Consider the following 17,639-nt stretch of genomic DNA (forward strand, 5'->3'; position numbering starts at 1 on the left):
TTGGACAGGTCACTTAACCTCTCTGAGCCTGTTTCCTCCTCTGTAAAATGGAGTGCATCACTTTGCCCACCTCATCCCTGTTGGGGATTAAATGAGGTTGTGGGCGTACGGCTCCAAGCGCAGTGCCTGCCATATAAGAGTGGCTCCAGAAATATTACCCCCTCCTCTGTGTGACTCTTACGAGGGGCTCTGAAGGGTCTAGCACCCCTCCAGGGAAATGAAAGGGAGGCTGGTGGCAGAGTCATCATGCTCCCTGGATGGCACCAGTCACCCACCGGCTGGCACCCAGATGTGGGCCTTAGATCTTCCTGCTCCTGCCCCTCTGCCTCCCCACCAGGGAAATGGGTGTGTGCCCCCCGCTATCCCAAAGATCCTGGGGCAAGAAGCCTCCCAGACCAGGCTTCACCACCTCCCTCCCCCGCCTGCTGTGTACCAATCGATTGAGTCCGCCCCCATCCTCGGGTGTGCCATGAATTTTTCATCAAAGGCCTGTAGACTTTGGGAAACGTACAATTAGAAGCCCCATCAATAATGCACTATGCAGACGCAGGCACTGAGCTCAGCCGGGCCCTAGACATGGCTGTCTCCCAGCCCTGCTCTGGCGGGAGGCCGGAGGGGCACCCCAGCAGACCCTCAGGGACCCATCACTGGACACGGAACAAGTGTGGGCTGCTGAGAGGTAGGGGAGCCGAACCCTTGAGGGGCTTGAGCCTGCCCCTTGAAGCCAGATGGGCCTCAGGGTCTCCTGCCTGGCCTCAGGCATTTCATCTATAAAATGGGTGCTAAAGGGCCCCCACCTCCTGTCCCTTCCCCACTCCTTATCACTGGGTGAAACACACAAGACAATTACTATGTGAATTGTCTAATTACTAAGCTTCAAACTCCCCCCCACCCGAGTTTGAAGCTGGCCTAACCAGAAGGTGCAGATGCCTCCCTGGTCCCCTGCAACGACCTCCATTGAGCCCACACCCCATCTCCTGGAGCCCCACGGCTGCTCTGCTCCCCCCACCCCTGCGGGCTCGAGGTCTGGCTCATACGTTCTGAGAGCTGTCCTGAATGCCCTCACTCCCTGAGATAAGATGACTGCATCAGACACATGAGGGCGGGGAGGCTGGGGCTGGGGAGGGGAGGAGAGGGGAGGCTCCCGGGGCTGAGGTGGTTTTTGCCGTTGCTTTGGCATGCTGCCAGGCTGCTCTGGGCTCTGCCTAGCTGTGGGCCTCTGCCGCCACCTAGGAGGAGGCCCATGGGCACCTGGGGCTCTGTGCCCTGTACATGGGCCGAGTGAAGCCAGAGATGCCAGCCCCCAGAGGTGGCACCTGTGCTGAAGGACACAGCCCTCCATTTCCATTTCTAAAACTCTCTCCTGGCAGGAGTGCCGCTGGGCCTGACATACATGTGGAGCCTGGGAACTGTACCCTTCCCCCACCCCAAATCCCCAGCCCAGGTGCTCCACCACAGCTTAGAGTTGTCTGCAGGAAAGGACTCACCATGATGCCAGTGATGCCCACAGAGGGGCTCTGGGATGGGTCTAGACTGAGGGGCTTGGCAGTGGGAGAGTGGGCAGGGAGCTTGGTTAAAGCCCCCTCCTCTGTGCCCTCCACCCCCACGGTGTGTGTTTGCATTTGGCCCTAACTGAATCCACTGTCTGCCTTGAGGTCGCCATGATCCTATTGGTGGGCAGCCAGGGTGGCAAGAGGAGTGTCTCCTCCCATCTTTAGGGGACAAGTGAGCCCTGCCTTTCCCTGACCCAGGCCAGGGACTGAGGTCCTTCCAGTTCAGGAGACACTCTTTGGCAGGCCCACTTGGCCAGGCCCTGTGCTGGGCACGGGAGATACAGATGTGACCAAGGCTTGGGGTCTCTGTCTCCAAGGAGCCTGTATTCTGGTTGATGTGACAGCAGGCAGTGTGGCATAATAAATCAGTATGGCAAATGCAGCAGTGGGGGGCCTCAGCCAGCCCCTCCTCACGCCGGGTTGTAGGCAGGGGTGTACTGGAGGGCATGTCAGAGCTGGAGATGGGTTTTGAAGGATGAGTAGGAGTTTGTCAGGTGATACAGGCATAAGGAGGGGACACAGTCCCAGCACAGGGAACAGCAGGAGCACAGGTGTGGAGGTGCACAGCAGCCTGGCACACTGTGGGGGTGCAGACAGTCAGGACATGTGGGGAGGAGGGGCTGGTAAGAGGTGAGACTGCACAGCTCAGTCATGGGACCTGGGATGCAAGTCTAAGGCCCAGCTGTCCAGCCTGTTGTAGGCAGGCAACGTGGACCGGGCTGGGCCTGGATGCTGGCACCAGACATGCTTGTGAATTTCCAAAGACCCTCCCAGAATAAGATCTGGTTGCCTTCTAAACAAATCCAATGTGCTACGCAGGACCCAGAGCCCAGAGAGGGTAAGAAGTTGTCTAGCACTTCTGCGGCAGAGCCAGCTCAGCACTCACAGCCCTCAGGGTTAGAAATCTGTGCTGGGCTGGAAGGGACTGAGAGACCTTCTGGAGGAGAGAACGACCCTGAGAAGAGTGGGCTGGGATGTTGGCTGCCCCAAACCTTGGGGCGAGGAGACAACCAAGGGAAGGTGTCCTTGAGATGCTGCCTTTTCTCAGTTACCTGGGGGGGCACCTGCCCTGGCATCCTGGAGCCACTAGGCCATGACCCACCCCCACTCTAGGAGCTGTCCAAGCCTTGCCCCTGTACCACCCTTGACCAATGCTGCTCAAGGGACACAGAGACCTCCAAGTGGCTTCTCAGCCCCTTCCCACCCTGTGACACAAAGGTGTCACTGTTCGCAGAGCAGGAACCTGCCATAGCTCAGGCGATGGGAGCCAGAGCTGGGACCAGAACCAATGCCCTGCCTTCCAGCACCCAGAGGTAGCCAGCCTTCCAGGGTCTGGTTTGGTTTGGGGTCTGGAAGCTTCCTCTGGAGGGCTGAGTCCCTGCCCGGTGGACTCAGACTCAGAAGGGTCGGTAAGGGTCCCAGGCCAAGCTTGGCTCAGCAGGGAGAGAGGTTGTGGGTGTTGGGTGGGGGAGATGAAGAGGAACACTTGGCCTTGCCTTCAGGGGTCCTAGACTGAGGGGGGAGACAGTCCACCCTGAGGAGCCCCGTCTGAGAGGGGAGATGTGAGCCTGCCCAGGAAGCTCCTATATGTACGAGGAGGGTTGCACTGTCACATCTGAGCAGGAGGCAGGACACACACTCCCGATAAGGACACATGAAAAGAACAGATGGTGCCAACAAGTGCAAATTAATTGAGAGCAGCCTGTGTACATAGACGCCGTGAACAGGCAGGCCGATGGCTGAGGAGGGGCGGGGGCTGCAGGGTAGGGAGCGGGGAGAGCTGTAACGAGCACTTATCGATGTCTCGCTGGATCTGCAGCCGGGAGCACAATTATTGACAAAGCCTGTCTATAAATCTCCCGGCCATGTCTTCAGAAACCTTAATTACGGGGCCTCATTACCCTTCACACCTCTAGGCAGACACGGGGGACCCTCCTGGGCTGGGGCGGCTGCTGACACTGCGGCTGGCCTGCCACGGGCGGGGTGAACCCCTGCAGGGAGATGTGCCCAGCTGGGGTGTCTGGGGGACACAATTCGGGACCACATGGCCCCGAGGAGCAGGCCGAGGCTCAGCCGCCAGGCAAGGGCAAGGGGGTGAAAGGGACTTTGGAGCCAGAGGGAACATCAACTGGGTTTCCATTCTAGTTTTGCCAGTCTCTCTGGACTCTGATGAGCACCTTGCCTCTCAGAACCTCAGTTTCTTCAACTGTACGGTGAGGGGAGGGCTGTAGTGAAGATTACGTAAGCAGTCTCTCCGGTGCTGCATCTGTCCCTTTCATCTCTTCTGGGTCACTGTCTGAAGCTACCAAGAAAGAGAAGCTGCCCCTGGTGGCTGGGAGCTGGCGCCACAGCCGGACCCTGGTGTCCTTCTGTTGAACGAAATTCACATCATACCAGCCCACTCTCTGACCGCTCCATAACGTGTGTGAACACAGGTAAAGCATGGTCATTGTCCAAACCACAGAAATGCCCACACTGCCTTTCCTGGCTAATATGAGTGACTGCTGGTGCTTTACTAGTGACCATCATTCCCGCCTTCTAGATAAGAACTCCTGTGATACCCACTCTTAGAATGCTGATTCTTTTTTTGTTTGTTTTTTGAGATGGAGTCTCGCTCTTGTCACCCAGGCTGGAGCGCAATGGTGCCATCTTGGCTCACTGCAACCTCCACCTCCCAGGTTCAAGCGATTGTCTTGCCTCAGCCTCCTGAGTAGCTGGGACTGCAGCCGCCCGCCACCACACCTGGCTAATTTTTGTATTTTTAGGAGAGATGAGGCTTCACCATGTTGGCCAGGCTGGTCTCAAGCTCCGGACCGCTTTTGATCTGCCTGCCTCAGCCTCCCAAAGTGCTGGGATTACAGGCGTGAGCCGCCGCGCACGGCCTAGAATGCTGACTCTAAGCCTGCCTCCTGACATCATCTAACCCAGAGCAAAGCCCGTTTTCTCAGTTAGGGGAACACCAGCCCGAAGCTGTTAGGTCCTTTCCAGCACACTCTTTGCGGGATGCCTCCCAACTCCCCATGCTTGCAACCCCCTTGCTACACTGAGTCGATAAACCCACAATAACTGCAATTTTTTTAAACTACGTGTGTATTCTTGGTGGTCTTCAGCTGGCGAGCTGAGATCCTGCCATTTGGAACATCGTCTCTTTAGAGGACTGTGCTTTCCACGTCTGAATTCCAGGCTCTCATTCTCACATTTCTCTACCTCATCATTTGTTTGTGAAGTGTGTGCCCACTGTGACCCAGTGGTTGTCCCCACCCGGGCCAGGAGAGAGCACTCTGGGGTAGGGGTGTGGAGGGAGAGATACTGGGGGCACCTGCCAGGTCTCTGCCTGGGGGAGGGAGCCCTGTCTGGGCAGCTGGGCCTCTTGGGGGATCCGAGGAGCCCTAGACCATCTTGAGCCTTGGGAGGGACCGTGGGTAGGGAAGGGATTAGGTTGAGGGGACCTCAGTCCTCTTCACAGGGGAGAAGGAGGTGGGTGGCGTGAGACCACCTGCCCTGCCTCTAGGCCTGTGCTACAGGCCCGTGCACCCTGCCCAGGCGGACCACAGCTCTGCCTCCAGCCCAGGCCACAGGCCTCCTCCCCAGCCTTGTGCTGTGGAAAACCACCTCACTGCTGCCAGGTTCAGGCCATCAGGACCCCGGTGACCCCTGTGTTCAGCTTTGCCTCTTGAAGCTTGAGCCTCAAGGCAGAGACCCCGCTTCCCCCACCTGTCACCTGGCCTTTTTTGGCCGTGGTTCCTCTCACGCCTCACCCTCCTCATTCCTGAGAGTCCCCCATGGGAACCTTCTCTACAGCCTCCTCAGCCTTGCCCACTGCCCAGGTCATAGCAATCCAGGGCCCAGACCTCACAGACGCAGGTGGCAATGAAGGGAGGGGCTTCCTGGGGGCAGCACTCCCATGGGCTGTGGGTACCTTCCCACTGGGTCTCTCGGGGTGCCTCCCCCAACGTCAGGCCCCTCAGAGTCAATCTCAGAATTTAAAAAAAAATTGGTTTTTTTTGAGATAGAGTCTTGCTCTGTCAATAGGCTGGAGTGCAGTGGTGTGATTTCAGCTCCACCTCCCCAGTTCAGGCAATTCTCCTGCCTCAGCCTCCTGAGTAGCTGGGATTACAGGCGTGCACCACCACGTCCAGCTAATTTTTGTATTTTTAGTAGAGACGGGGTTTCACCACGTTGGCCAGGATGGTCTCGATCTGTTGACCTCATGATCTGCCCGCCTTGGCCTCCCAAAGTGCTGGGATTACAGGCAGGAGCCACCGCACCTGGTCTCAGAATTCAAATTCTGATTAGCCAGGCCTTCTGCACCAAGGCTGTCTCCAGCTCTGTCTCCTAACCGTCCTCCCAGAGCTGTTTTTGTTTTTATTTTGTTTGACTCAGGGCCTCAGTCTGTCACCCAGGCTGGAGTGCAGTGGCGGGAACATGACTCACTGCAGCCTCGACCTCTTAGGCTCAAGCAATTCTCCCACCTCAGCCTCACAAGCTGTTAGAATTACAGGAACGTGCCGCCATGCTTGGTTAATTAAAAAAAAGTCTTTGTGGAGATGACATCTCACTATGTTACCTAGGCTGGTCTCAAGCTCCTGGCCTCAAGTGATCCTCCTGCCTCGGCCTCCTGAAGTGCTGGGATTACAGAGGTAAGTCACTGTGCTGGCTTCTCCCAGAGTTTTTAAGTTCCCCTCAGACTTAAGGTCCAGGCTGTCCTGCTGAGATGGCAGGTGGAGGACCTGGCGGGTCTGGAATGGAATGGGTGGGGCGCAGACCCATCTGCAGTGATGAATAGATTCCCTGACAGAATGGCTGATAGTGGTAAACAATGAAGATCTTGGAGGGGCCGAGAGAGATGGAATCTGGTTCCCAGACTGTCTCCACTGTCCTACATCATGCTCTTCACTCCCCACTGTGAGCAACAAGGCGCCAGCAGCTTTTCATGGCTCCCAGGGCCACTGCAGGCACTGCGGGGTTTTCACAGCCAGCCTGGGGGTAAGGGCTAGCACTGTCCCCATTTCCCAGCTAAAGATACTGAGGTTCCTGTAGGTGCTGTCTGGGAGCTGAGCACAAGGCAAACACCTCTGTGATCCAGACCACCCCTGGTCCACCAAGCTGCTCAGGAAGGGGCATTCTGTGCATTCAGTGGGCACACACTTACTGAGCACCCAGGGCGTGCCAGGCACCAGGGTGGAGTTGGGGGAGGGGTACAAGGTGGAGTGAGCCAGGAACACGGGCCTGGAGCTAGGCGTAGGCACCACTGCCACGTGGATAGAATATTCGGGGTTCAGGTAAAGGCTTGAGGCACAGGCTTCAGGGGCTCCAGGGCCCATCAGGCTGAGGAGGTCCTGCTGCAGGCGAGGGAACCATGCACGGGTTCAAGGCGGGGGGCAGCATGTGTAGATTTGGCCTTGGGACAGGTCACCTGGCAGCTATGTCCTAGGAGGAGGGAGGCTGAGGTAGGCAGGGGGGCCCATCTGGACAGTCAGCTCCCAGAGCCTGAGCCAGCTCCCTTAGCGAGCCCTCTGGCCCTCCACAGGAGCCCCCCACCCACATACAGGAGAAGGCGGGAGGGTGGGGCCTTCATCTTGGCCTCCATGGGACCCTCTCTAGCAGCTTGAGGAGGAAGAGCGAGATGCCTCCAGCCTCCCAAACTAGTCCTCTGAGAGGGTCCAGCTGCCATTGCCCTCCCTGGCCCTTCCAAATCCCTGAGCCCCTATGCAGCACACCCCCAGGGTCCGCCCAGCGGAGGTGGATTTGCATATCTAAGACTGAAAACAATTCTGTTGCAGAGGCTCGGCGCCACCAGAGCTGCTCAGCCCCCTTTTGTCTGTCTGAGTAAGAGCTGGCTAAAGGCTGAAGGATAATTAGTCCCCTGTGGGCAACGCTGTCCCCCCTCTTTGAAGATTTAAAGGCGCAGCCCACATGTTCAAGCCACTGGAGTCTCAGCCCCTTCCCCCACAGGCCCTCCCAGTCGCCTCTACTCCGCCCTAAGGAGAGGATGGCAGCCGCTGGCAGGAGCGGATGAATGAGCGTTTTATCTGATTAAACTGGGAGTGAACTGGCTGGTCTCCATTATCTGTGGCCTTGATTGTATATTTAGCACCAAATTGTATGTGTGTGTGTGTGTGTGTGTGTGTGTGTGTGTGTGTGTGTCTGTGTGTGTGTCTGTGTGTGTCTGCGAACATGGATTGGGCTTTTCTAGTCCCTGTGTCAGGAGGAAATTGGATTGTACTGAAAAACATTTAATCTGAACTCAGGGGGGCACCCTGAAAGAGTTGCCAAGCTAGAGGGGAGAGACAGTTCTGCCTGTAGCCCTGGAAAAGAGGGGTCCCAGCCCTGGGCCACGTGCTCTGGCCCTCCTCGGGGCACAATACTTCCCATGGGGTGAGGAGTGGTGGTGCCAAGGGGACGTGCCCACCCAGAGCATGTGCCGGCTTTAGACCTCACCCTGGGGAGCTGGGATCCTGGCGCTCCCCTGCTTCCAGGGCCTGTCCTCCTGAAGGTGGCGGTATGTCCTTATGCACACGAAGTCTCATAGGTGGGACTGAGACTGAGCTGGACGAGAAGAAAAGGGGACAGGTGGGTTGGGGGGTGGGGGCCTGGGAGTGGCTCTCCCCACACTGCCCAGGGCCAATGTGGAATCTGAGAATTCTCTGAGGTTGTTGATAAGGTGTATTTATTGAGGTGGAGAAATGGAACATATGTAGGAGTTTGCTAGCTTCTGCTTGATTTAGAACGTTCAGTTACCTGGGGTTTGGACGTAGGGTATGTGGGCCTTGCTTGTAGTCTCAAATGTTCCAGGTGGGCCTCGGGGTGGGGTGGGGGCGGGGCCCTGCAGTCACAGAGCTAGTCTTGGTGTTTACTAGGAAACTGAGGCAGCTCTTCCTCCCGGATGGGCTGGGAAGATGGCGAGTCAAGCTCACCAGGCTCCTGACTTCTGAGTCACCAGGGTTGGCCAAGGCTCAGGAGCTGGGCTGGAGACCCCAGACGTGTTTGACCAAGACTCCCCCTTCGTCTTGTCTGGTGGCCTTGGGAGGGTTATTCAGCGATCCCTAGTCTCCTCTCCTGTAAAGTGGGGATGATAATTGTATGCTCCTTTTCAGGCTGGAGCGAGGATTACATGAGATTACGACTAAAGTTCTGGGTGCAGAGTAAGAGCTCAGTGAATCTTGATGGGAATGCTTAGTGTTATTAAAATGAGTGCTGAGGTTGGGGCGGGCTTGCAGTGTGCAGAAGGGACCAGCCCCACCTCCCAGGTTAGCAACTCTTTCGTTCCTGGTTCTAAGTTCACCTCACCCTCACCCATCGATGATTCAAGCCCTCAGCAATTTATGGCCTCATCATCTTGGATTTAGTTACCGAGAGTGCTCCGCTCCTGCCTCAACCGTCCACCATTAATTAAGGATGGACAGCAAGACCCGGCAGCCCGGGCCATCTCACTAAGGAGCAGTGCCTGGAGGCTGTCCCGCTTCCGCCTGCCTTGTCTGCTGGGATGGAGGAGGAAATTGTCAAGACCAGGCTCCTCACTCCACGGAAGGGGAGACCGAGCCCCAGGAGGGGAAGGGTCAGTCAGGCTGACTCCCCAAGTCAGAACTGACTCCAGGTCTCCGGATGCTCCTCCCGCCCGACACTGTTTCTGTTGTTAGTTTCCTCTCTCCCTGGGTGGCCTCTGCCCGGAGTGACCTCATCCTCATCCCTCTGAGCCTGATCTTCTGGGTACTTAGGGTCAAGCCCTGATTTGGCCAGTCCACTACTCCACCCATCCCATCCGTTCTTTCCCCCACACCACTAAGGTTTTCTCATCCCTCACTGGAGGGAGGCATTCACTCCATTATACAGATAAGGAAACTGAGGTCCAGACAGGGAAGGGACTAGCCCTGGGGCCTCACAGTGCCTTTTGGGGAGACCCCAGGCCAGGCCTGTAGAGAGACAGGCACACACACACTCACTAGTAATTTCCACTCCACAGACCAACAGATTCCTCTTGCAAGAACAAGAGGAATTTCATTTCTCTTCCACCAACAAAGCAAAAGATCTGCTATGGTTTTGTACTAACCCACCGTGACGCTTGGCTGGCTTTTCTCTCTTGCTTATCAGTGACATCTGCAGACTTACCCTGGCATTCTGTAGAGTGCGCTCTGCCTGGGGCGGAGGTGGATGGGGGTAAGGATTAGGTATGCCCCACCCCCTCTGTGTCCCCACAATCTCCTGAGTAGCCTGAGCCCCAGCCTTGACCGTACCCTCCTCTACCCGTTCCTGATGTGTCTCCCTGCTGAATTGGGACTTCTTGAGGACAGGGACCCTGGTAAGGAATTATCTTTATGTGACTGTCACACATCTTGTTGGTGAACTTCTGGAGAGGGGGTGAGAAGAGGCCTGGTAAGGAGAGGCCTGCCTCCCTTCACCCTCCTTAGTCTCAAGGGATCCCAGGAACACAATGACTATTAATCAGACTCCTGCAAAGTGCCAAAGTGGATGGCCCTTTGCAGTTTCCAACGCATTCACCCGCTCTCCTGTCGGTCCTCTCAAAAGCCTCAAGAGGCAGGGAGAGTATTTCCTCCACTTAACAACAAAGAGACAGGATCAGAGAGGCAGAGTGATTTATGCAAGGCCACACAGCTCTTGGGTGGTGGAAATGGGACTCACCTGCTGGGGCTGTAAAAATGAGTGGAGGAATCTGTGCAATGGATAACCAGACCTGGCACAGAGTAGAGGCTCAAAAAACCTGGTTGAATGAATGCATGCATGAATGCATGAATGAGTAGGTGCATATGCCAGACTACAAAGTCAGCAGGGAAGGGAGAGACAGCTGGGAGTGTGAGAAGGTGGGGGCCACCAGACACTTTTGCTTCCCGTGCTCACGTGCCCCCTTCTTGGCTCCTGAAGCACTGCTCATCCTTGGGATTTGAGTCCTGTCCCCTTAGCCCCTGGGGTGATGCTCTTTCCCTGCTGTCTCATTTCCCTTGGTTGACTGCCTCCTCGGGCTGTCGCTTCCTTTGGCTTCTGCAGGCTTGTCCCCGGTTAAGCTGGGGGGCTTTCTCTATGGAAGCCTCCCCTCTCCAAGCCCACCCCTAAGGTCTGTAGTGCCCAGCAGAAGAGCAGAAATGGAGGCTCTTAGCACGTGCCCTCTGCAAACAGCCATCACTCCTTGGGCCTCGGGGTGCACCCCCACAAAAGTATTCAACCCTTAGAAGTGTGGACTTCAGAAAGAAGCTTGCATAGCCCTCAAAAGCAGGTTCAGACCCGGCACGGTGGCTCACGCCTATAATCCCAGCACTGTGGGAGGCTGAGGCCAGAGGAATACCTGAGGTCAGGAGTTTGAGACCAGCCTGGCCAACATAGTGAAACCCCATCTGTACTAAAAATACAAAAATTAGCCAGGTGTGGTGATGGGCGCCAGTAATCCCAGCTACTTGGGAGGCTGAGGCAAGAGAATCGCTGGAACCTGGGAGACAGAGCCGAGATCACGCCACTGCACTCCAGCCTGGGTGACAGAGCAAGACTCCGTCTCAAAAAAAAAAAAAAAAAAAAAAAGCAAGTTCAGGCCCATTTGGGCAGGGAGGGGTCTTGGGTACTGAGAGAGTGTTCTAAAAGGGTGGCGCTTGGGATCCAGGGCACATTTACCAGGTGGGAAGGGACAAGGCTGGAGGAGGGTGAGTGGACCCTCTAATCAGCTTAGGGACCTGGCCAGGTAGGTCAGGAAGACAGGCCCACTGCGTGACCTGTAGTTTTGCCTAGCAGGGCAGCACTGGGCTCCCTACCAGCTCCAGGGCCGGGGGCTGGGGGTGGGAAGCGAGGAGCCCACACGTGTGTGGGGCATGTGGAGTGGGGGAGGGGACTGGCTGGCAGGGGGCCTTGCTCAGCCACTTGCACACACCAAGAGACAATAAATCGACAAACACTTAATCTCTCTGCAAATTGAAACGGAGCCGTAAATATCTGCTGCATCCCAGCAGCTGAGTTATGAGTCTCGTTTATTAATCTCTTTAGTCTCAGGTGATGGATGGAGGAGGAGAATGGCCCGCTGAGACTGGGAGGGATGGGGGAAGGAGGGAGGAGAAGTGGGTCAGGGGCCTGGGAACAGCCCTGCCGGAGGAAGGGTCCGAGGGAGAGGCCTGGGGGATTTTTGCTTCCTCTCTTTTTGTTCACAGCCTTGATGTCAGGGCCCCATGAACACAGTGACTATTAAGTCTCCTGCAAAGTGGACGGCCCTTTACAGTTTCCAGCACACTGCCCCTCATTCTCTTGTTAATCCTCCCCATAGTCTCAAGAGGTGGACAGGGTGACAATATTCCCTCCACTTAACAAGGAGGAGACAGGATCAGAGAGGCGGAGCGATTCATCCAAGGCCACACAGCTCTGGAGTGGTGGAGAAGGAACTCAAGCCTGCAAGAGCTACGCAGGTGAGAGGAGGGGTCTGCAGAGGGAGCTAACAGACGGACGCATGTGGGATGTGATCCTTATTTCTTCCTCTCCACCGCTCCCCACCACCGTTCCCCCTCCCTCTCTTACTAAAATGCCTGGTAAGCACTGCGTGTGATTGTGTTTAGGAACTGGAAGAATCAAAGGTCAGAGTTCGGGGAGGGACAGGAAGGGGAGAAGAGTTGGCGTGTTCTCAGCCCTGGCTCAGGTCTGATACCCCGTCTTTAGTATTTATTTGTCAGACCCCCTCCAGCCCCTGTCCACACGCACGCGGTGCCCCCAGCTCAGGGCCTGCAGGAGTGCAGGGGAGGAGCTGAGGAGGGCGGGGCCCTGAGAAGTCTTCCTGCCTGTAGGGAGCTGGGCCTGGGCGGGAGCTTGTAGGTATGCGCTACATAGAACGGAGGTGCTTGGAGAGGTGACTGAGAGAAAGGACAAACCCGGCAGGTGGGGCAGTCACGCTGGGCAGCAGAGTCAGGAGCTACAGAGACTGAGGGGTGGCCAGCGTTTTGGGAATGTGTCTTGTGGCTGGCATGGGATGGCCTGAAAGGCGCTGAGTCAGGGGCATGGGTTTGGAGGCTGTTGGGTGGGCCCTGGCTGGCTCTGGTCTCTTTGTCTCTGTCTCTTGTAGTTCCTCTGCCTCTCTTGGTTCCAAAGGAGCTGGGGACCCGGGTCCTCTTGGACTCCCAGGCCGTGGGTGACCCTGCTCCCAGGCTGGGCTTGGTACCTGAACTAGCGGCCCTGGGAGGCCTGCTTATTCCTGCTCCTGGGGGTCAATTCCAGGCTTCTGGGGCTTTGTGATGCCACCACCCCGGGATGATGATCCTGCTGCTTGTTGCCACTGATGTGGGCAGTGTGCAGGGGTGCTCTGAGTCCCTTCCCTGGTGACTGCTGCTGGCAGCCTCAGAAGGCTCCTGCTCAGAGGGCATCACCTGCCAGCAGGTGGTGCTGAGGAGTGGAGGCTGGGTCTGACCGCCGTCAGCCTCACCAGGCTGCAGCCCCCATCCTGGGCGTGGGCGTGGGGGCAGGACCCACAGGGTACTCGGGAACATCTGCTCCCACCTCCTGAGCTGTCAAAGGCAGGAACTGGGGCCCAGAGAGGGGAAGGAAGTTCAAGGTCACTTCCAGGAGCAGTGGGAGCAGCGTGAGTGCAGGGACAGCATGAAGCTGGGCCAGGCTGCGCAGGTGGGGTGCACCCTGTGGGTGAGGGAGGCTGTGTGGCAACCTCCGGTGGGGCAGACCTGGGGCAGGGGAGGTTTCTGTGCCATGTAGGGTGGCGCCCATCCAGGTTTTCCTGAGACTGTCTTGGCTTAAGCACTGAACACCCACAGTCTGGAAACCCCTCAGTTCTGGGCAGCAGGGATGGGTGGTCACCCCAGGGCCATGCCAGCCGGACAGAAAGCGCTAGGCTCAGGGGTGTCTTTGGTACACGGCCGGCCTCCCTTTCTGTGGGGTCTCACTCTCCCATCTGATCCTGAGGGGCAGGTAGGATAGGGTAAGCAGCTCTCCCGTGCTACAGATGGAGACACCAAGGCACATGGACACCCGGCATCCCCAGAGCACCTCTCCGCCTGCCGTTGAGGAAAGGTGTCCCTGTGCTGGGAGGCCTGCCTTCCTGAGGACCAAGCCCCCACCTCTGCCACTGCGGGACCTGGGAGAGGCCACAGCTTCCGTGGTCCTCCTCCCTCTCTGCACTCATGATATGAGGCTGTCTCCGCTGAAGTCAACCTACACCCTCAGAGGCAGGGTAAGTGGGGTGGGGGAAGCTGGGGAAGGGATGTAGAGAAACTGAGGGATTAAGGCTGAATTGTTCTAGGGCCCAGCAGACTCAAGAAAGGAAGAGAAACAAAAGCGATATGCTCAGAGGGGGCGGGGATGTGAGGAGACCAGTGGAGGGAGGGGAAAGGCTTTCAAAGACAGAATGAAAAAAATGAGTTATTCCAGTGTGAGGAGGTTGGAAAAACTCCACTGAATCTTTTAACAACCCTTGTCAATTATTCATCTCCTGGTATGAGGGCCCTCTGGTCTGCCACAAATCTCCTCTGAGCAAGGAAGAAGGAGGGAGGGAAACAGAGGAGACAGAGAGAGAGAGAGAAAAGGAGAGGGAGGGAGGAGGAGGAGGAGCAGGGAGAGAGAGAGAGGGAAAGAGAAAGGGCAGGAGAGGCAGGGAGAGAGACAGCGAGAGGAGAGAGGCAACCCGGTGCTTGAATTTCTGCACTGGAAACAGCGCTAAATATACACTTCCTGCATAGCAAATGACCACATCTGCCTCTCTATCCAAAGTATAGCCTGCCTCCTCCAGGAAGCCTTCCTTGTCTGCCTCTCCCCGCCTCCAGCACCTCACCAACTCTTCTCATTCACTGAGGACTTACTAGGTGTGTCCAGCAGTCCTGGGTAAGTGTGGCAGTTAAAAAGCTACATTGTCCCAATCATGCCTCTCCTTTGCCTGTTCATCCCCACCAAATATTTACTGCGTACCTACCCCACGCCACTAATCATCTCCCTGGGTATGGCTTGCTCCTGGCTGCTGGGGAATTCCCAGAGCTGAGGTCCTTGGCCTCTTTGTCCTCATGTCCCTGCCCCAGCTAGACACAGGGCTGGGCACACGGCCGGATGGAGAGTTCTGGTTTTCTGACTGGCTGGAGGAATGGGGAACCCAGGCGCACAGCAGGCGTTTCAGAAGCCCTTTGCGGTGGAAGTCGGTCTATCTAGAGGTGACGTGAAGTCCCCTCGGCTTACCTGTCCCCCTCCTGGTGTTGGGAGACATGAGGTGGGCGCAGGGTGCCTAGAGAGGGGAAGGTGGATGCCTGCAGGTTCTTGACTCTTTGGAGAGTTACCATGCTCAGGATGAGCCTGAACACCTCACTCTTCATGCTCACTTCAAAGCTCACCTCTTCCCAATGGCTTCCTGAGCTGCTCAGGATGGGCGTAAGGCTGCCTCCACCTCTGCCTCAGGCCTTACACTCGACCCAAGGCCATTCCCATGGGACCTTGACCTCAGCGGGCCCGCCCAAGACCAGAGCTTTGTACCATGTTGTTGACAAAACGGAACCCGAAAGGCCTGTGTCAAAACCAAGTATTCCAAGGTGAGAAGTGGCTGGGCTGCAGCCGGGGAATGAGGTGGATCAAGGGCACATCCAGGGGCAGGGAGCTACCGTGGACTCAGCGGGCTGTGGGGGAGGGATGGGCAAGCCCGAGGGCAGGAGGCAGCAACGCAGGGAGAGGCACAGACCTCCTCTTCTCCACCCCCATCCATTCCCAAGGTGCTTTTCTCTGCAGAAAATGTTCAATTTCTTATTAAGCTGAAGTAGGATCTGAAGGGAATCAGAAATCAAATTGTTTTTTGGCCCCTGGGGAACACACGATGAGACTGGATATAGACAAACACACTTCAGACATTAGGGGATGCCAAGAGGCTCAGCCAGAGGCAATAGCCCAGCGTGAAGGAGGCAGTTCTACATAGCCACCGCCATGTCACGGGCGCCCGCTGCTCCAGCCCTGGGCCCTGCTGCCGGCCACCGCTCCCTGGCCACATGTCCAGGAGCCACACACACTGTGACCATGCCACTGCTTCTCCGTGGTGTCCCAGTGCTACGAAAGGGTCCTCTACTGCTCTGTACCTCCGCCCACGGCTTCCACACTACGCTCGGGACTCATTCTGTGACTGCGCCCTCCTGCAGTGCGGGGCTGTGTGACATGCTACAGCTTGGGTCTATTGCTATGCAACTCCACTCCACTACTCCATGGCCACATTCGATTGCTTGTCACTGTGCCTCTTGGTCGCTGAGTTCATCCATTGCTATGTAATTTTGTTCAGTTGCTATGGAACAGTGACCCACTGTCACACAGCTGCGCTACCTGGGCTTGTCACGGAGCTGTACGCTGTTGCTACCCACCACGTTCTATTGCCTGTGACTGGGATCTACCAGCCACGTGCATGTGTGTGTCAGGGTCCTGCTGTGATCCCTCTGGGCTCTGGCCAATGGGGAGGAGCTGGGGCGGGGGGCCTGGGTCTCTAGGCTCCAACGAGGGCAAAATGTCAGAGGGTGGAAATAGGCAGCCTGGTAAATCTGAGGAGAGTAAGAGAGGGAGTGAGACAGAGAGATGATGAGTTGGGGAACCGAACCAGGGGTGAGAGGATAAACAAGGACGTAGTTAAGAGTCAGAAACAAGGAGGGACAGGGGGCCTGGAACAGAGTGGGACAGGTAAGGGAGAGGGGCATGGCCACTGCCCCTCTGTGAGTCTTTGGGGGACCCGATGGTGCCAGGTTGGCTGAGCATGCAGGCCTCTGTAGAGTCTAGTATTTCCTTGGCTGGATGCAAGGCGGCATGAGATTGCCATGTCAGGAAGCCTTGGGCAGGCCCATTCCTGCCTATCCCTGGGCCACCTCATTGCCACCCTTTGTAAAATGAGAGGATCAGTCTAGATACTTTCTAAGGTTCTTTCTGATTCTCTTGCTGCCCAGCCAGGGGTGCTATTCCATTGCCCAACAAGCATTTACCAACATCTGTCTTGGGCCAGGCCTGGGCAGGGCCCTGGAGCCCAGAGGCATGGAAGTCAGTGGGCTCTTTTGTTCAAGGGCTGGATGGTGATGGCTGAGCGGCCCTAATCCAATAGCAAACCAGGGCTAGCAGCCATCCCTTAAGGCCTCACCAGGTGTCCAGCAAGACAGAGGGTAGAGGGACCAGGAGCACTTTTTCTGGGTGAATGAGCCACTGAAGGGACTGCTGGGGGTGATGCCCAGGGTGGGCATGCTTGAGTGAGTTCTCCATCAGACCCAGCTCACAACACCTCTGCAGTATGTGGGTAAGGGGCAGCCCTGACCCTTTGTTGTCACTCAGAACCTCCCAGAATCCCACCCTAGCGTTCCCAGGCCCCTTCTTTCTCCTCCCCTTCTCTGCCACTCACAATGGTTATGGTTGCTCAAAAACACTACCTCCTGGCAGGGCGCGGTGGCTCACGCCTGTAATCCCAGAACTTTGAGAGGCCAAGGCGGGCAATCACCCGCCTTGGAGTTTGAGTTTGAGACCATACTGACCAACATGGAGAAACCCCGTCTCTACTAAAAATACAAAATTAACTGGCCGTGGTGGTGGGCACCTGTAATCCCAGCTACTAGGGGGCTGAGGCAGGAGAATCGCTTGTACCTGGGAGGCGGAGGTTGTGGTGAGCTGAGATTGTGCCATTGCACTCCAGCCTGGGCAACAAGAGCCAAACTCCATCTTAAACAAAACAAACAAAACAATAACAACAACAACAACAAAAAAAACAAAACACTTCTTCCTTATTGTTAACCTTGACTTCTCAAGCTGCAGTCTGGTCCCATCTCTTCTGGTTTAATCCTTAAGAGAAAATCAAGACTGGCCACTACCCACGTTATTCTAATATTCTTTCAGATGTTGAAACACTGTTTATATTGCCCCCTCTCAGATCCATTCTGTATTTAAAGGCCATTTCTTCCTAAACTCTGTTTTTTCCTCTCTGCTCCTCCTTCTCCATCATCACCATCATCATCATCACCATCATCACCATCACCATCATCATCATCACCATCACCACATCACCATCATCATCATCACCATCATCACCATCACCATCATCACCATCATCATCACCATCATCACCATCATCACCATCATCATCGCAATCATCACCATCATCATCATCACCAT

The sequence above is a fragment of the Cebus imitator genome, unplaced genomic scaffold (assembly GCF_001604975.1).
Source record: "Cebus imitator isolate Cc_AM_T3 unplaced genomic scaffold, Cebus_imitator-1.0 Scaffold203, whole genome shotgun sequence".
Lineage (NCBI taxonomy): Eukaryota > Metazoa > Chordata > Mammalia > Primates > Cebidae > Cebus > Cebus imitator.